Source organism: Adiantum capillus-veneris, chromosome 2 (assembly GCF_014529385.1).
Source record: "Adiantum capillus-veneris isolate H3 chromosome 2, ASM1452938v2, whole genome shotgun sequence".
Taxonomy (NCBI): domain Eukaryota; kingdom Viridiplantae; phylum Streptophyta; class Polypodiopsida; order Polypodiales; family Pteridaceae; genus Adiantum; species Adiantum capillus-veneris.
In genome coordinates this window covers 125,089,680-125,110,207 of record NC_140932.1, presented here as the reverse complement: position 1 = coordinate 125,110,207, position 20,528 = coordinate 125,089,680, and the positions used below count along the sequence as shown (strand labels likewise).

At 49.8% G+C, this 20,528-nt stretch overlaps 1 protein-coding gene across 4 annotated transcripts in view; it reads left to right on the top strand.

Moving 5' to 3' along the window:
* The window catches only part of LOC147463549 (anaphase-promoting complex subunit 1-like), a 78,391-nt gene that overhangs the window by 5,656 nt on the left and 52,207 nt on the right, over nucleotides 1-20,528 (top strand). The window lies entirely within an intron of this gene.

Below are 20,528 nucleotides of genomic sequence, written 5' to 3'. Positions count from 1 at the left end.
ATATATGCTGTTCACCCTGCGGGGTTGGTTGCCTGGCCGAGAGCATCCTTACAAAGGGGGCTGCCGATTTTCTCTGTCTGGAAGGTTCGATAGGCTTAGTACAAGACAGTGGGCGCAAGGCCCTTCATGCTATTTGTTTCAGTGGCTAATGCCCGCAGAGGGGCTGATTTGATGTATACACCCTCATCGGGTTGTGGATATTCTATTACGGCCTGCTGGTCTCAGCCGAGCCAGAGCTTCTCGCATTTTTGAAGGTTCACGGGTCTCTCGAGTGGGTCTCGAGCTCTCTTTTTTGTATGCCAGCAGAAGGGCGGATCACCGTGCTCCGACCCCATTCCTTTTTGTATTGTAAGCCGTGTTGGGCTAGACGAGCCGAGGAGGAGATACCCTCGCTCGCGTATCCTTGTTTGTATTGGTTTCTAGTGTGCCGGCCACTATAGATCCGGACATAGATTCTCTCTCATGGACTCAGCCGAGCCAGAGCATCGAGCTATACCCGCATCGCCAATGGAGGCCATGAGCGCTTCGCCAGTGGAGGCCATGATCATTCGCCATTATATAATCCCCATACGAAGGCAACCTTTGTGCTTACAAACAAGCGGATAACACAAATGGAAAGGGAGATGAAAGAATGGAAAGCAGAGACGGAGGGACGGTAGAAAGAGAAGGCCAACCTTCTTCAAATGTTTCTCAATGAAGGCGCGCAGTGGAAGAAGGAGAAAGAGGACTTGCACGCAGAGCTACAAGCATTTAAGGCGGATTCACAAGCACTTAGAGAAGAGGTCACGGCCCTCAAGCGAGAGCTTGCGGATAGAGTAAGCAGTGGACTGGAAGAAGGGGAATTTCAGCCCTCAGTGATAGACGAGATCAAGTTCATCAAGGAGCAGGTACGGATGATCACAGAGGAGGAGAAACAAAAGGTGGTAAAGACGTCTTCGTGGATGGATGTGATCACCAAGACGCAAAAGAAGGCGGATGAGGCCAAGAAATGGATAGAAGTCGCTAAGAAAGGGAAAGGGAAAGAAACCACATCCGTCCCCACTCCTACAATCATCAACATGCCTCTAGAAGAAGAGCAGTGAAGGAAAACTAGAGCCTTGCATATAAGAGTAACTGGTCTAAAAGACCAAGATGATGTGGAAGGGGAAGTCGAAGAACTTCTCCGCATGATGGGTAGTGAGGCTACTCATACAAAGGCATGGAGGGTAGGGAAGAAGACACAAGGCAATGGGGAGACCTCAAAAGGGAGAGCTTTAATCATCCGTTTCCCATCCATGGACGCAAAGAAGGACTTCTTGAAGAAGCGCCCTATACTAAAGAAAACGGGCATATTCCTTGGAGATTACCTCACTCTCACACAGCTTGCGCATACGAGAGAGGTAATGCCAGAGATTCAAGCGGCAAGGGAGAAGGGAAAGACGGCCTTCTACAGAGATGGCCAGGTGGTGATTGTAGAGCGGCGCTCCACATGACGGTGCGAGACCTATGGGACCACACTCAAAGTTGCCACCTGGAATTGTAATGGATCTATGTGCCTTGATGTGGGTGCTTTTGAGGATAGTTTTACGGGTAGAGACATCGTCTTCTACTCTGAGACACATCAGGTCCGGGGGCAATCTATGCCTCACATTAGTGGATATAGATGGGAGACAGCCTGTAGACAGGAGACACGATCAAAGCCCAGAGGGCGGGGCTCAGGAGGAGTGGCAGTGTTATAGTTGTAGCCATTGATACATATAGCCCGCAAGGATGAGCAAGCTAGGTACTTGTGGGTGAGATTGAGAGCAGAGACAGATAGATATCTTTACATTGCTATTCGCTACTTTCTCCCGAGTACGTCAGTTTATACACCACCCAGAGGACAGTCCCCCTTCTCTATTCTGGATGATGACATATGGGAGTTCTCTAGAGATGGTGACATCATCTTTCTAGGGGATTTCAATGCTAGGATTGCCCATCATCAGACAGTATTTTATGATATTTCAGAGGAGATGCTGAGAGAGTTGGATGTTGCAAAGACGGGCCTATCCAGACTATCACAAGATGGAGAACACACTGAGTATGGACGACACTTGATAGACATGGGGACTGCACATGGAGTGGCCATCTTGCATGGCCTACAGAGATTTCCCGCTGCGGGGGGTTTTACATGCTTTCCACACAGACATGGAGCCAGCACAATGGATTATGTCATGGCACAGCCGAGCCTCATCTCTAGTATCCAGGACCTCATGGTTGGACCTAGACCTGTTGGTGTGGCAGTGGATCATGCTCTTGTGTCGCTGACCACTTCTTTTCAGTTTAGTGTAGCACACAGGCTATGGGCAGCAGGCTGCAGCCCCTACTCGCTACACCTTCACGTGGGAGACGGACTCTGTATACATAGATGGGATCTATAGACGCCTATGCACAGAGGAGCCAGGGCGACCTCTAGAGGAGCTTACTACTATACTGACAGACACTACATGATGCAGCAACAGAGGCATACCCACATACCCAGCCTGAGTAGAGACGCCGTTCGGGGAGCATGCCCCAGAACAATTGGTATGATGAGGAATGCCGAGACACTAGAGCTAGACTTTAGAGAGAGGTGCTTTTGGGGGACATCACTCACAGGCAGTCACAGATTGACTTCCGACGCCTAGTGCGGTGGAAGAAAAGGGCATTTTTGGCTCGCCTAGAGCAGGATCTATACCAGCTATTCTTGAGTCAGGACTCACGTGAGGCATGGAGGCTCTTTCATGAGCAAACCCCCCCCCCCCCCCCCCCCCCCCCCCCCCCACCGCGGCTCTGCCATCACTTCTATAGAGGCCTGGGGTTAGTATGCATCATCTCTGTACACAGTTCCTGAGCAGCCCCCCCTTCCCGACCCCCCCGATCCATGCCCACACACATGTGCTTTTTTCACCGCTGAGATGGTGAGGAAGGCCATTGGCAGGATGAGGACTGGGAGAGCATATGATCATGATGGCTTAGTGGCTGAGCATTCCACGCATGCAAGAGATTTACTAGCAGAGCTTCTAGCAGTTATTTTTAACCGTGCCATGTGTGAGGGCTTGCCTGATACTTGGAGCCTATCTGCTATTGTACCTATCTTCAAGTCGAGAGACCCTATGGAGCCTGGGAACTATCACACTATCATGATTGGACACACATTGGCACGGTTGTACGCATCTATTCTTGAGCAGCAGCTGAGTAGATGGGCAGAGAGGGAGGGGATACGTGCAGCCGGGAGGTTTCAGGAGGGGTTTTTCTACTCTTGATCATATCTTGACACTCAGAGCCATCATTGAGGAGGGCAGATCGTGTGGGAGACGGATCTATTGTAGCTTTGTGGATTTCCGCAAAGCATTTGACACAGTGCCCAGAGCTAGATTGATGCGCAGATTACAACAGATGAGAGTACCCACAAAGCTCATTTGGGGGGGTCATGGCATTATACAGGTCAGTAGTGGGGCATGTATGCACCCCAGAGGGTCTATCCACACTGGTTTACTCCACTATTGGGGTGAAGCAGGGCTGCCCGCTCTCTCCCACTCTATTTGGTATGTATGTAGATGGGGTTTCTTACCACATTGAGAGAGATGGTCATAGAGGTGCACAGCTGGCAGGGACATGGATTTCACTATTGTTATATGCTGATGATATTGTGTTGATCTCCGACTCTCTGGAGGGGATGCAACGTCACTTGGATGCTTTGCATAGGTTTGCCCAGGAAAGTGGTTTGTCCGTCAACCTTAGTAAAACCAAGGTCATTGTATTTAATACCACCCCACAGTGGATCGGGAGGTCAGCGCCCGCCTTCACATATGGCGAGGAGAAGGTGGAGTATATAGATGCTTACACTTACCTTGGAGTGGTTTTTAGTGGGCCAGCATTTTCATTGAGGAGGGCAGCAGAGACTAGATTGACCAGAGCCCATGCAGCATTGGGTAGATTGGAAAGGATGTGTTCACAGGTTCAGTTTCAAGAGCCTCGGACGAAACTCTGGCTCTTTGACACTTTGGTGGCTTCTGCATTGCTTTATGGAGCTGAGATTTGGGGACCTTCACTGGATCATCACGGGAGGACAGGCCGCAGTGATGGATGGGGGGACATGGAGAAGCCTCTGGTCTCTATGATCTCGCGGCTCAATAGAGCCAAGGCTTCAGTACCGCGTGCTATTGTACGAGCAGAGCTAGCTGCCCCCCCACTGGTGGTTGAGGCACTCACCAGATCTGTCTCCTTCATACACCGCATGTGGGAACTTCCCAGAAACAGATATGCACGCCTTGCACTTGAGTCCTCTCGACAGTTAGCCATGCAGGGAGATACAACATGCTGGTATGGGGAGATGACATCATGGTTTCAGGCGCATGGGTTCAGCATAGACAGATTGCCTCCCTTCCAGTACTCACTGGATGCGCCCTCTCTGACTCTTACACAGTCCAAGATCACCAGGCTCATTATCCAGGACTTGACTCAGCTAGACACCAAGAGGACATGGATACAGCCAGTACAGGAGATGGGCACGAAGATGGCTTTCTACAGAGAGCATCTCCTCCAGCTTACGGAGGATGGTTTTGTGACGAGGCCCAGATACATGGACACCCACTTGTCTCATGGGATATGATGTGCTATTGGCCAGATACGCACATCTTCACACCAGCTGCGGATCGAGACTGGGAGATACAACGGAGTACTAGCAGAGGCCAGGACATGCCCCCTGTGTGACATCGAGCTTGAGACAGAGTTGCACTACACATGCCACTGCCCCGTCTACTACGAGATACGACGCCCCTTCCATTGCTTGTTCAGAGAGGGCTTTGGACCATTCTCTAGAGTCATGCGGTACGAGGATCAGAGATGCCTGGGTTTGTTCTTGCTCAAGCTGCGCAGACACAGAGAGAGCCTGATGAGAGGAGAGGCTAGCCAGTCTCAGAGACGGATCACAGACTTCTTTAGAGCTGCCACTGGACACCCGGAGGAGTTACTACCAGAGCAGAGCTCGTTGCTTTACACCAGAGGCATACTGATCGACGGAGCGACTGAGCTGGGGAGATCCAGACGCCCACGACTGCAGAGGACTACACAGCATCGACGGAGGCTGCATTAGAGGATTCGGGTCACTTTGGCTCGACATGCATGACTCCCGGTCAGACTATTGACCATGGAGGAGATTGATGAGATCCGCCAGCGACCGATGCTGGATCTCATGTGATCTAGCTATCCCAGCTAGTTGTTTAGCTGCTTAGTCCACACCTAGCAGTTTAGGATTCCATAGTATTTTATTTTGTCATTTTGTCATTTTGTCATCTTGTTACTCTGACTTTGTATCAGATCCACCACATTGTAAGTTTCTGGTCTCATAGTTCACTTTGGCCTTTTGAAGACGTTAATATAACATTTCATTTCATTTCTCTCTCTCTCTCTCTCTCTCTCTCTCTCTCTCTCTCTCTCTCTCTCTCTCTGCGCACACGCACTCACATGGTATCATTCGCCAGTTGAGTCCAAGGCACTTCATCCGCATCAAGTACTCCCAAAAAGATCAGATCAGCCAGCGTTTTTTCTTGCAGATCTGCCAGTGTTTTGCAAAAGCCAGGCATGCGATGGAATATGGAATTTTCTGTCGTGGACCCCCTCCACCTGCGTTTTTAGGACAGATCTAGTTGCGTTTTTGCTTTTGGCTGCCAGCGCTGACCTCTATAGACCACCTCATCGTGAGAACCCCCTCCTCTTCCACCTGCGTTTTCAGCAAGTGCAGGACAGCAGCGTTTTTTTCACCAGCAGCAGAAGAAGACACCTGCGTTTTGGGCAGGGTTGCGTTTTCAGGCTGGGAGCCATCTGCGTTTTCAGCCAGCAGCTATCAGCTTTGCGTTTTTGGAAAGCATCAGCTGCCCTTGCGTTTTCAGACTGGGGCATCAGTGTTTTTGGTAGAAGAGGGGGAGCGCTTCACACCTATTTGGATCTTGCCTTTCGAAACCGGTCTTGCATCCGGTGCCTTGCCGACGAAATTTCTCTTCATCTGCGACAGATTTCGGCCATAATTACCTGCTGTTTTCTCTGTTTTCAGCCCACCTGGGGTTGTGCCAGAGATTCACCATCCTTCCTAAACCCTCTGCACCGCTCCGGACCCTGTCGGGAGCGTACGAGCATGTTGAAAATTGCTGGACAGCAGCGTTTTCATCACCTCGCAGTTGCGTTTTCAGGTGGACAGCAGCCTCTTGGCTTGTGTTTTTCACAGAGGATGAAGTTACCTCTTGCCAGGGGTGGTCCATGCGGTCTCTCAGTGACTGTTGTAGTACACGGTATCTTCGATATTGGCTCGATCATCTACGTGCGTATGATCCTTGGGAGATCCATTCATTCCAGCCATCATTCGGCAATTGCGCACTCTAGAGGGGTTGGTGACTTGTAATTTGTTTTGGACACACCGATGCACTCATCAGAGGAGTTCACACAAGATATGGCCATGCTCATGGCATATGGGATTCCGACATTCCCAGAGAAGACACCACCATCTTGGGTGGACAGACACTTACCACTTGACCTCGATACGTCAGATAACTTGCTTAGACAGGAGCATCTACATGGACTTAGGGAGAGGATCTTGGATCTCTTCTTGAACAGGTTCATTGCTTGGATCTACAGACTGGAATGAGACTTCAGTGCTTTAGACTCTCTTGGAAAGTTTACCCATGAGATGCAGGAGATCAGGCATCCCACGACTACATCCGGAGTCACCCAGAGCTTGGCTTCGATGGTAGTGCAGTTGCTCTTCTACACTCCCGATCCATTGGATTGCTACCTTCAGAGTTGCTTACACTCACCCTCGGTAACCTTACAACAGACTTATCCCCCAACTTGAGCAGTAGGCCACTCCCAGCTCATTCACATTGAGAGCCACACCGAGTTGCGGTTTGGTGACGTTATTGGCGCAGATTCTGTTTTGGTTGACACCAGAGGATTGGAGGTAGGAGATAGCCACACCGAGTTGCGGTTTGGTGGCGTTATTGGCGCAGATTCTGTTTTGGTTGACACCAGAGGATTGGAGGCAGGAGATATAGGCAAGACGACGCAGACAACTTGGTTTGGCCTTTCCTCTTCTCACAGGATCTTCACAACGAAGACTTCTGAGTTTGGCTTCCCTTCTTCATACAAGATGATTACGATGCAGACAGCTTGGTCTGACCACACCTCTTCTTAGAGATCCTTCACAACGCAGTCTGTTGAGTCTGGCTTTCCCCTCATCTTGGATTACCCTACCTACTGACAGGACACGATCCGGCGGTGGTCAGTGCGGTCTATCGGTGACTGGTGTAGCTTACGGTAGCTTCTATTGTTCAAACTGTTTAGTACGGTTTTCCTTGTTTCGAAGGACGTTTACGGCGTAGATTTCTACATCTGGCCTTCCTGGAGTTTTTCACAACTTAGCCAACTGGCCACGTTGGGTTACAAGTTCATGCATTGACATGCTTCCAGTCATTCTCATGATAGTTCCTGAGCTTCTCCATTTTCTCCTGACGGTTTGACTACAGACACCATAGATCCTATCGGGCAGGACACTTGCAGGTCTATTGGCACTTCTTTTACAACAAGGAGTTGTTTTCACACTTAGTTGGGGACCTTCACACGGTATCTTCACCCTGTATCGGCGAAGTACAGCAGTTTGCTACACTGCTCGTGATGGCAGTTTACCATGGAGATTTCTCGGCGGTCGTGACACCCCTAGACTGCTGCTACACTCGCGGAGTTCGCCGGAGTATTGTCCTTCATGGACACCCCTAGATTGCTGCTACACTCGCGGAGTTCGCCGGAGTATTGTCCTTCATGGACATCGCAACAGACATCACCACTTGCCTCACATCTTCGGCTTCGTTCAACATCAGGTGCTGAGAGGGGGTGTTAGACTTACATCACTCTGCTGCTTCATAGGTCTAGGGCATACTTGTACGGCTAGTGTGCCTCTGGGCTGGCCACCCTTTGCATATGCATTTTCTCTGCACTTTTGGGCCGGCCGCCCACCTTGTCTGGGCGCCCTCAGGTTCGTGGGGGATTTTTCCAGGCTTTGCCCTACCTCCCCTTGGGCACCTATTTATGGGGCTAGGGACTTTGATCATTTGGTTATTGTGTATTGGGTCTTTTGCTTATGGTAGTCATGGGGGGCTGATCGCCCCCTCTGCCACCATGCCTTGCGTTTGTGTTCGTCTCTCTCTCTCTCTCTCTCTCTCTCTCTCTCTCTCTCTCTCTCATGCTTCCGCATAGGCGCACTCACATTCACTTGGGAACTATATAGAAGAATCCAAAATTTCTCGAGAAGTCAATTCACTGCAACGGTGGAGTTCTTTATCCACCAAGCCTCACGCTCCTAAGACTTGGCAAACTTTCAAGAATATTTTTGCTCGAACCTACTTGATCTCCTTATTTGAAGTACAACTTTTGACAGAATGGGCTAACTTAAAAATGATGGCCGTTGAAATCATGGAAGATTACAATCAGAAATTTTTGGACATCTATATTTTGGTCTCTTTCTTCAGAATGTTTAACCTTGGAGGACTAGTATGAATGCTGTACTATTGGATTAACGTCTCCACTTCAAGATTGTTTGTCCAAGCAAGTCTCTACCATTCAAGTGTTTATGGACCATGTTGTTGTTGGTTACAAACTACTGAAGGGAAGACTTGAATTTACAATTGAAGACAAACCAGCTACTAAAGAAAATCCTTGACCAGCATGAGAGATGGTTCCTTTTATTTCCTTGAAGAAAGGGAACAAGGGAGGGAGGTAGTGTCACAAAGTGCTGGTGTGTCAACCCACTGAAGAACGAAGCCAACATGCAGTTATTGGCCGAGGAGCCTAAACCCTAGAAGCAGCACAAGAAGTTTTACCAACTTGCAAAGTCTTGCCGAGTGGCCTATTTGTAAAGAGGAGTTCCCACCACCTTATGGGACCCCGTCCGATAGGGCCCAAGTGACCTAGAGAGATTAAATAAAGCAAGACCAACATGCGCATACACATGCACACACAATTTGGAATGAGAAAAATTGATTGTCCCTCGGAAATTTTTTAGCTAACTTGAGTTGTTTTGCAGATATGCTGTAATCGTGGATGATTACTTTCTTTCAAGAAGGGGGGATGTCACAACTGTTGACGTGTCAAGCCACTGAAGAATGGAGCCAACTTGTAGATCCCGGCCGAGGAGCCTAAACCCTCGAAGTAGCACAAGAAGTTTTACCAACTTGCAAAGTCGTGCCGATTGGTCTATCTTTAAAGAGGAGTTTCCACCAACTTACGAGACACAGTCCGATGGGGCGCAAGTGACCTAGAGAGATTAAATAAAGCAGGACCAGCACACACACACAAAAATCTCTTGCAAAATTGCTGATGACGTGACAGCTGTACGGACTTCCGCAAATTGCGCTGGCAAGTGCGGATGTGGCAAGCTGTACGAACTTCCGCAAATTGAGCTGGCAAGTGCTGACGTGGAAAAGCTGTACAGAATTTTGCAAATTGCGCTAGCGTGCTTTTGAACCATATGCTTTTAGAACTTGAACCTTTTCATGTAACTGCTTTTCAGGGCCAAGGGCCTTTAAATATGAGCCAAGGGCTCATTCCCTGACACGCTTCCGTGTAGAGGTGCAGAGGATGGAGTATCGGTGATATGCTGAGTTCAAGCAATATAGAGAAATATCGAAAGGGGCGCCAAGGTTTGGGGCCAGTGCTCTCTTGGGGTGGAACTCTGCCACCCTATTTCTTGTGTGTCGTGCACTCTTTTTTTTCCAGTTGTTCAGTCTGCTCTTTCTGTTGGCATGTGGTGCCCGTCCCATGACAGGTAGAGATGTGCAGAGGGGGGGAGAGATAGAAAAAAGGAGAATGACACCCGATGGGGTCCCAACCAACCCTCTCAAGGGCCCCCCACACCGTTGCCGATGTGGTATTGCTTTTGATTGCGTGAACGGAATGTACACACATGCAATTGCTTAAGTGTAGACTCTATTGACTCAAATGGGGAATGTCGCCGCGGTAACTCTTTGAGATGAAGCACCTCCGGGGGGATTGATTTGATGCACCTTTGGATTTGTCTCGATGAGGGGTTGGTAGATCTAGGGCTGATTGGCGCTCTCGATGTGAGAGGAAACAAGGGCTGAAAGCTGGCTGCAAACACGTAGGTCTGGCTGCAAAATTGCAGCCAATTTGTCGCGTAAAGCAGGGCTGAAAGCGCAGATCTTGATAATACTGATGATGGGCAGCAATGGGAGCACTTGATGCGGCGAGGGAATGGCCAAGAAGAGGCTCAATGGGCTGCCGAAGTATTGGGCTGCAACGGAGAGACTAGCGTTGTCAGATCCGGGCCGATTCCGGCGAGGGAAAGGGAAAAAATCTGAAACGTTGGGCTGATCTGTCTCCAAGTGATGACGGTTGGCTGATCCGCTAATAGCATGTTTGCTGAAAACGCTAGGGCTGATTTGGTGCTAGTTGCATTTGATGCAAAACGCTTGCCTGGCTGCTCCCTTTATATTGAAGAAACAGGGCTTAAGAACTTATTAAGGCTTAACTAGGGTAAAATTTGTGTCCAAGTTTATAAAATAAATCAATAAAATGACTTATTGATAAACTTGACCAGGGTTAAGTTTCGGGGTGAAACTGTCGTCTTCTGCCACCTGGGAATCTTATCGATGCGGGGAATAGCTCGTTGGATTCCTCTTACCTGAAACTACATGCACGTCATGCCAAATGTCCACCGTAGTGTAAGAACATGTGTCAAAATGCGTGCACAAACCATTTATGCAAGAGGGTTCCAAAATTGAAAAACCTAATCTAATGGACTCGTTCGGACATGCAGGTCTTGACAAGCTCACAAAATTGCCAGTAGTAATCCTAGACACTCCTATCTAGGGATAGGTTCAAAATTGGCTCTGGAGGTTGATGAAGCATGTCCACGTGGCACACAGAGCCATGTGCACTGACACGATGCTTCTAAAGAATTATGTTGAGCTTATGGAAAGATTCATGGCCACAAAGTATCTTCTTTGATCTTGGAGCCACTAAAAATTTCATCCATCGATAATTTCTAAAAACATGGATTTTGAGTACGACTGGTTTGTTGGAGGCATTGAGGCAGAGCCAACTAGAGGAGATACCGGTTCATTGTTCCTCTTATTGATGCTCTTCCTATCACCATTCGAGGCCGACTTCCATACATGAAGTTAAGACGCTTTGACGCGCTTTTGGGAATGCCTTGGCATCATCAAAACGATGCTACCATTCATATCCGCAACAAAATACTTACTTTGATCCAAGAGGACAAGGTAATCGTCTTTCGAGTTTAACTTGCAGAAACTAATTGCGAATGATTTTGCTTTTGCTTTTGTATTTAGACACTTCTTGAAGCTTGTTTGAGAATACTTTTTGGGAATTGTTTGAAATAGGTTATATCTTCTTTAAACTTGTTTTGGTGCTGATCTAGCTTCTTTGATTGTGGCTGCAATGCTGGTTGTTGAACTTCTAAGCGGTGCAGACTATGGTCTATGGATCATTTAGTTGTAAATGGAAGCCTCTGAACGGCGTGGATTGCAGTCTAGGGATCATCTAGTTGTACTTGGAACCTTCAACCTCTAGACAGGACAACATGTGGCCTGGGCATCGTTTGGTTGTAGATGGGACCCATTGAACGGCGCAGACTGCGGTCTTGGGATTGTTTTGTTGTTTTTGGAATTTAACTCTGTTAAGGAAATTGCGGTCTGAATGCTGTCCGGATAGGCTAAGTTTATGTCTTTATGTTTTGTGACTGCATACGTGCATCTATGTCATTTGCATAGCATTTTGTGAAGCATATGATTTTGGTGCATGAATAGTTCCAATTTGGATGAGATAGGTTGGGTATGTGGTCTTAGTGCATTTGGACATTTCTAAGAGATTATCGTGATCTGCGTGTGATGGCTAATTTTGTTAGTTAAATATCAAGAATTCTGATGAGGATGAGATGACCGGATAGACATATGATTGTGGAACTGTACAGTGTAATGCATGCTAGAGAATGTGTTGCCTAGTGGTAATGGTCATTGGCATGTATGCAGGAAGGCAGTGCCTGCTAAAGAATTGGATTACTCTTCCTTTAAGAGGGGAGCGGGGGTGTGTCATAGAAGTGATGGTGTGACAACTTTAGTGGAGATAGAGGACCAATTGATCGAAGTGATGATGTGGCCGCCGTTGTATGGACCCGCAAAACGCACTGCGATTCACGAGTGTTGACGTGGCAGTTTGGCCGCTAATATGGAGGGTGCTTTTGGGCGCCAGCTTTTTGTATCTGACGGGTCCATACAGCAGTCATGTCATGAATTGCGATAAGAAATGCCATGTCATAACTTTTGTGACATTAATCGAGAGATTAGATGTGCTAATCCACTCCAAGTTCAGAGATTAAAGAGTCTATTGAGAGCTGAAATTAGAGGCTTTAAGCACACAAAATTTGCTCTAGGTCTGAGCATTAAGACAAGTGCACTTGTGCAAAATTGAAAGAAAAACACACTCAAATTGGGTTTGATTGGTTAGTTTAAAAATCAATTGCCACGATTAAAACTATCTACAATTAAGATGAGTATCAAAGATAATCCATAATAACAATCCCATCAAGTGAACAAAGTGATTGGGGTTGAGGTCTTATTGGAATGGGCTACTAGTGGATTAGGGGACTATGTGAAGCTTTAAATGCTTAATGCAATCCTAGATTCCACTAATCGTTAGCTAACCAATTAAGAAGTGTAGTGGCTCATTAGTATTGCCAAAATCAAGCCCAAGCTTAATGAGTTCTCTAGTGATTAGTAAGAGTGTGCTAATAACCTAGAGATTAATGGACTGAGAGGTGTCGTTTTTTTTTTTTTTTTGGAGAAAAAGATCCTAAAATTAGTTAATGAAACTGCCCATAGGGCTACAACCACCTCTTCTAGAGAGGGCTACAACAATCATAAGGGGGAGACTCTCCCAATGAGGAAACAACATATGTACAAGGATGCTAAATCAAGAGATGGGAGGTGGGAAAAGCCACACAGGTGGACGATAATGCCATCTCATCGCCCCCTGGAACATGGTGAAGAAAGGCCCAGGGCGCCAGAGTCGAAGGAAAGCCTCTCTACGCTCCCGCATTTGGACGGAGCTGCCTTGGAAGCTCTCAAACTCTCCTGTGAGAGTATGGACCAGCTCTAGCCAAAGATCTCGAACAGTCTCTGCTAGTGGTACAAGGCGAGCCTCAAAGATGCGAAAGCAGCGGGCCCGCCAAATGAACCGAAGTGTCAGGCCACAGATGAGCTCCCAACACTCCTCTCTCTCCTCGTCATCTAGATCTCTAAGGTCTCTTGAGGTCAACTCTCCTCGTCGGCTAGATCTCTAAGGTCTCTTGGGATAGTTTCCTACGACGTTAAAATTCTCTTCTTCTTCTCACTGCACCACTCCTGTGGAGTAAGCTCTGTAGTAGGCTGGGGTGTAGGTTGACCCCCCTTCATCACTATCATCGTGCCGGTGGAGGACAGCTCAAACTGAAGTGTCGGGCCCGTGAGAGTGGACCAAGCAGTAGCCCCCCAAGTGTACTGCCATGCCATGGAAAGAGCTGGCATCAGCCGAAGGACATGAAGCCAAACCTGCTGTGCCAAAGGACAATCCCATAGAAAATGGTGCTGACTCTCCACAGGAGGGTCACAAGCTGCGCATGCTGCCGAGAGACCACTATGTACAAGCCAACTCCCAACTCCAGTAGCCCGATGTGCAACCAACCACTGGAACAGAGTGACTCGCCGTTGCTGTCTGGAGTCCCACAACCTCGCCCAAAAAGCTGACAAGAACTCAGCTGTGAGACCCTCCTCCTGCCAATGAGGTGCTGCAGTAGGACGAGCCTTTCTTTGTGCTGCCAGTATGCGACGTCCCAGACGAACAGTGCACTGAAAGAAAGGGACACTTGGGTGGTCGACTGAGGAGAAAGGGTCCCTCCAAAACCACTCCTTAGGATTCCACTGCACTCGTGCCAATGGACAACACTCCCAAGCCCACAGCCTCCAGTAACCAGTCGCAAGAGTTGCTGGGTCAGGATCTATGACACAAGTCCTCCCACAGATACCCACAACACGAATCCTCTGAAACAACACTCTGCCATGTGTGCGGCGTCTACTGAAACACGGTGTAAACGACCCACACCTTGTAGCTCAAAAAATAGGGAGGGGACAGTCTCCGAGCAAGCCGGAACTGCAATGAGAACCTCCAGTCGTGTGAAGGCTCCCATCCATCTGGGCGCTGCTGACTCAAGAGGCGTGAGCCACTCAGCTGGTACTGCCTTTGTGATGTCCTGAACTCTGCATCCCTCTCATGCCCTGAAGCTGGATGCTCTGGAGCTCCTCTGATAAGCCTCAAAACTGTAGCTAGTCACCTAAAGTGCGTGTTGGGACCCTCTACCATGGGACCCCAAGAAACATGAGGCCTACTACCAACCAAGTGGCCTCTCTGAGTGCTAACCATGGGGTTCCAAACCAGGGGCTGTCTTAGGCGCTCCTCCGTGCAAGTAGGCTGATGCTGCTCCAGGTCTCTCCGCAGCTACTCCTAGGAATGAAGCAGACTCACAGCAAAACGGTCCTCCAGTCTCCTACTCAGGCCAACTCTGCGCATCTCTATGAAAATCCATCTGGTCGAAGGTCGCCAAGGGCCTGCAGCCTGAGGCACTCTAGCACTAAGCCACTGAAGCAGAAACTCCTTCCAAGGTTCCTCCCTTGGAAGTAATCCTCTGACAACAAACTTCCCAAGAAGGGCTCTACTAATCTGTGATGGGTCTATGATCCCAACCCTCCCTGAGAACAAGGAAGAGTGATGACCTGCCAAGCCACTTTGGCCCGGGCTATCTGGGTGTCACGTCCTGACCAAAGGAAGTTCCTGATCAGCCTCTCTACCTGGCTGATGCAGGAACTCGAAAAGATCCAACAAGAAGTGATGTACCACATAGTAGCCAACAACACCTAATTGGCCACTACAACTCTGCCTGCCAAAGAAAGTCGTGCGGAGCTCCAATGTAACAACTTCCTCCTGATGGAAAGGAGGAGAGGAGCAATCTGTTGCTTCAGAGACAAGTCCAAACCAACCTGACAGCCCAAGTACCGAACTGTAGTCCTTGGGGGAATCCATCTGAAACCCTCACCTGGCAGCCAATCAAGCGTAGGAGCACTACCAACCGAGAAAGCCGCTGTCTTTCTCCAGTTGATCAATGCGCCTGATGCACAACAAAAGGTCTCAAGAGCCTGCTCATACCTGTGAAGGTTGGCCTCCTGGCCCTCCAAGTACAAGGCTGAGTCGTCAGCAAACTCAGCATCCAGTAGCTCATCTCCCCAAATAGGGAGCGCTAGGCCACAAAGACCAACCTACTGTGAAACCAAAAACTTGCTCATCGCCTCAGCATAGAACAAAAAGAGGAAGGGGGCAAGAGGGCAACCCTGTCTGACCGATCGTGAGAGCATGAAACGAACACCTCTACCACCTGACAAAAGTGTGCCTATCTGTAGAGAGCTGACACACCTCTGATCCAGGCATCTGAGAAGCCCATCCTGTGTAGAGTGCCCTCCAAAAAGTCCCAGTCAACTCTATCATAAGCCTCCTCAAAATCGAGAAGAAGTATCACTAGATCCTCACCACGGAGGCGCGCGAGGGCAGACGCCTCCTAGAAAGTAAAGATGTTGTCAAGGATACTACGCTCCTTGACAAAACCTGTCTGCGTCCCATGTATTATGGTCTCTAGAAGTGGCTGAATCCTCAAACTCAGAGCCTTGGCAAGAATTTTGTAGGCTGAGTTGAGGATGGTGATGGGTCGCCACTGTCGAATCTCATCCAAGGAGCCACCCTCCTTGGGAATGAGATAGATCATGCCCTCACTCATGCTATCACGCATCTCTCCTGTGTGTAGGATGTACTAAAAAGCGTTGCAGAGATCTGAGCCAAGCATGTCGCAGTACTCTTAAGAAAAAGTTGGGAGTCAGACTATCCTCACCTAGACAACTACCACGGGAAGTGCTCTGAGGGCCGCGTGGAGCTCCTCTTAACTGTAAAGGCTGCTCAAGACTCTGGCGCATCTCCTCAGTCACAAGACAAGGCATCTGTGCCCACACCTGCTCTCTATATGCATCCTGACGGTCTGACTGAGGCTCTGTTGACAGCAGGTCACGGTAAAAGTCTGTGGCAACAGCACGCATGTCCTTTGGCTTTGAAGCAATTGACCCGTCAGGCCTCCTCAACTGGCTGACCTTGGCATGCGCCTGCCAGGGCCCCACTGTCTCAAAGAAAGCGCCTGTCACTCTGTCACCCACCTGGGTCCACTGTGATGCCTGAGGATGAAAAGCAAACTCCTGGCGCCTCTCCTCTGTGCTGGCAAGCTCCTGGCGAGTCTGCTGTAACTGCTCCTCCAACCAAGGACTGTCTGGATGCTGCTCCTGCATCCTCTGTAGGGAAGCAACACCTTGTTGGAGACGCTGCTCCTCCGCTCGCGCTGCTGTCAGGCGGGCTGTAGACTCCTGGAGAAATAGCCGACTAAGCTGAGCAAGTCAAGAGGCCACTCTGTCAGTAGGAGAGTCCTGCAAGTCTAAGCCCTCTGTCCAAAGAGTCACCACTCGCTCTCTGAGCGTAGAGTGCAGCAAGACGCCCTTTAGGATGCGAAGCATCGTGCTCCCCCTCCTCTGTCTATGTATCACTGTGAGGATCACTGGTGCATGGTCCGAAAAAGAAGTCCCAGGCAGGATGCAAACTGACCCACCCAAGTCACAGAAGTGGTCACTAGTGTAGAAGGAATCTATCCGAGATAGATTCACTCCTCCCACTCTACGGTCCGAACGAGAGAAGGCCAAGCTGTCAGGTGCTCACAAAGCTAGAATGCTGGCACACATCTGAAACCCGCAGTCATACATAACCTCTCCCAAGTTGCCAACTCAACTCCATGCACAGTAGTATGGCTACCTCCAATCCTGTCAGAGGGATCCTCCAACATGTTGAAGTCACCCCCAATGCACCATTCCTCTGCTTGCGGCAGAGACTCTACAATGTGAGCCCAAAACTGTGCACGTGCGCTTGCCACATTGGTTGTGTAGATGTTCAGGAAGCCCATGAGGCAACCCTGAACCTGCATAGTAATCCACTGAGCCCTGCTTGGCACAATAATCCCTCTGCCCACAATGGCCTGCTGCAAAGAGTCCGCAATAGTCATACATACCCCACCTTGGATGCGTCCAGGTCCAAATGCAGCTGACCAAAACGTCTCATAGCGACCACGCAAAATTTGATCACACCGTCGAATGCGGCTCTCACAAAGATGATGCTCTTGAAGCATAAGAATGTCAATCTCACCACCCACAAGGCATCTCTGAAGCTCTTGACAGAGTCGACCCCTCTGACGCTGAAACTGGGGCCCTCCTAATCCCTGCACATTCCATGAGATGATCCTCATGGAGTCAGTGAGAGAAAACAGATGCTGCCGTAGCAGCCAACCTCGCTATCTTTGAGGCCGGTTTGGATGGGGAGTAATCCGCATCCGAACGACAGACAAGCGCGAAAGAAGTGACTGTCCCGCCCAGGCCCATGCCGAGCGTGCAGCCCGAAGGGCTACATCCTCAGTCCAAGAATCCTCATGCACAAATACATAACAAGGAGGGCACTGAGTGTCAACAAACAAGTGCACCACAATGTGCCTGCAACCTGCTGCAACCGGAGGCGTCATGTTGAACTTGGCCAGAGGCCAAAGTGTCTGCACCAGATCTGTCACCCCTAAGTCCCCTGTGTGGTGTGAGGACTAGTAGCCTGAGTTTGGAGCCAATCAAGGACTGTGTGCTGGGTCCACTCTGTGAGATCCCTACCACACAACGGAAAGGAGAAACCCACCGTTGTGTCTAGAGCCTCAATGCCTCTAGCTGCAAGAAAGAGGACGTGGACTCGAAAGCTAGCCTTCTCTAGGTCAAGAGAAGAGTCACCCAGAAACCGAGTGAAGCTGTAGTCGAAAATGTCTCAGCGTCTGCGAATGTCAAAGCTAGTCAAACCTCGAGGGACTGCTGCAAAGGGAGAAGTCTGCACCAAAAAAGGCGGCCTCAAGTGGGGCTGTCCCTCTCGAGCCACGCGGCTTGTAGCGAAAGCACTTCCAAGAGAACGCCTCGCGGAAGAAGCATGCCCAATACCTTGCGTCCGAGGAGGAGTGGAGGAGGGGTCGGGAGATGAGGTTATGGGCCCCATCGGGGAGAGAGGAGGGGCGGGAGGCGAAGGTGGAGGAGGGGGAGGGGGAGGAGGCGAGGGAGGCGAAGCGGCAACGTCTGAGGCAGGAGAAGGCGGTGGTGGAGGAACTGACGTGGATGGGGCCTCCTCAGGCGGGTCTTGCTGAAGGGGGTCAAAACGGTTCCCAGTCGGAACCCAGTGCTGATGAGCTCCAGAAGGTCCGCCACGAGCAGTGGGGCGAGCCCGCCCCTGTTGACGGCGACGAGGCACTTGCTGCCAACCGTCAGCTGTCTTATCATTGGTCTCTATCGAGGTACCAGCCTGTTTGTCCTGTGTATCTGGCTGCTTGGCATGCTCAGCCTTGGGAGGTTGTGCATGCGCTGTGGGTCGAGGTCTCCTGTGAGGACAGGCCTTTGCCAAATAGCCCATTTGCGTGCAAATGAAGCACTGGTTCGGGAGACCCGAATACTCCACACTTTGTCTGATCCATCCCCCACTCACCTGAGGCAGCAGTACCACCTTGGGAAGGGAGTGCGTGTCTCGAACAAGAACCCGCACAATAGGTAAACCTGCGGCCTTGGCCACAACTGAAGCTGCAGTGCGCGGAGACTCTAGAACTGTCCCGAACATGGAACCAATCTTGGGGAGAAAAGGGAGGTACTCTCGCCTTAGGCCTGGAAAACAGACCGAAATCGGCAAGTCTGCCTCCTCCTCAAGCACATCTGTAGTAGGGTCAAAACCATGATGCCATTGACGGAAGTAAGCTCGAGCTGCTCGGATGCCGAGCGGGCTCATCGAAATCACCTTGGCCATCATATCTGCAGACTCGAACTCTACCTGGTAGTACCCTCTCCCGAGGATTTGGACATCGGTGATCTTGTGCACATCAAAGAGAAGACGGGTCTGTAGTAAATCCCGAATCTTGCCCCGACTGGGCCGAGTGCCCATGATCTTATAGATAACCGAAGTGGCTTGCAAGCGCTCCACTTCGGCCATCAAGCTCACTTGCTCTTCTGGCGAAAGAGCAAGTCCAAGGGTCGGCTCCGTGGTGTTGGGCGAGGGGGCTTATGTGGAGTCCCTTTGAGTTGAGCAGAAGCCGCCATTTTGTGTCTGCTGCTGAATCTAGGAGGGCGTTGACGACGAGGCGCTCACCAGGAAGCTGAAGATAACAGCCTGCCTGCGAGCTGAGGGCGTGACTCGGAGGGAGGGGGGATAGGGTGGGGCGAATGGAGCGGGGGAAGGGGCACGCACAGGGGGGAAAGGATGGGGGAACGGGAGGATGAGGCGGGCACGAGGGGCAGCGGGCAGTGGGCAGCCTGCAGCGCGCAACAGCAGTGGGCAGCGGGCAGTGGGCAGCCTGCAGCGCGCAACAGCAGTGGGCAGCGGGCAGCCAGCAGCGCTCAGTGGCAGCGCGCAGCAGGCAGCGGGCGAGGGCAGGGAGAGTTTGCGCGAAGAAGGGGGGGGCTGAGCGATGGCGATGGCGATGGCGGGCAGCGAACAGCGAGCGATCAGAGGCTTTCGGACTGAGAGGTATTAATCTTCTTCTAGCTCTGATACGACTTGTTAAATGCATTAGATTATTGAGTGTACAAGAATGCTTCTTATATAGGAGAGATCTGGCGTCTAGGGGTTACATTAGACATATTGCATGACACAAGGCCTCCCACTTGCATTGCTTGACCCACAAAAGAAGGGACACTTTTACAAGTTTGTATAACTAAACAAGCCACATAGACAACACATGGATATCATATGACTAGGTGCCACATAGGCTCCAACTGCCACATAGGCTCCAACTGCACCTCGTAGAGTACATACCAATAGACAAGATAGCCCCAAGGTTAGGTTCAGAAAGATGCTAAGCCATAGGACAACGTATACCCAACACAGTTCTTATAGAGTGGATGTAGAAAATGTTGGAAACTCCTCGTAGTTTATGAATCTTGTCAGGACTTTGTGAATATGATGATATCCCAATTTTGCAAGTGTGTGGAATGGTGGTCATGAGCTCTTAACATTGCTTCGGTGCATAAGTTCACTCGGCAGCTTTATCAGGTGTCACACAGCCAGAGTTTCCTAGCTATCACCGTTGATTGTATCATTACCTTTATGGCTTTTCCCATGAAATATACGTATTTTTACGTAGGAGTTTGAGATCCACCATTTTGGTGTGTATACTTGGTGTGTGTATGTTTTGGTTGCAGAAGAAAGGGAGCTAGCTAGCTCCATTGTGTTTGGGTGTCAAGAATGTGGTCTTATTTGTCTAAATACAGTTCCATTTTTCAAATACTGCAATCAATTACAATTGAGTATGCAGGGCCAGACTATCATTA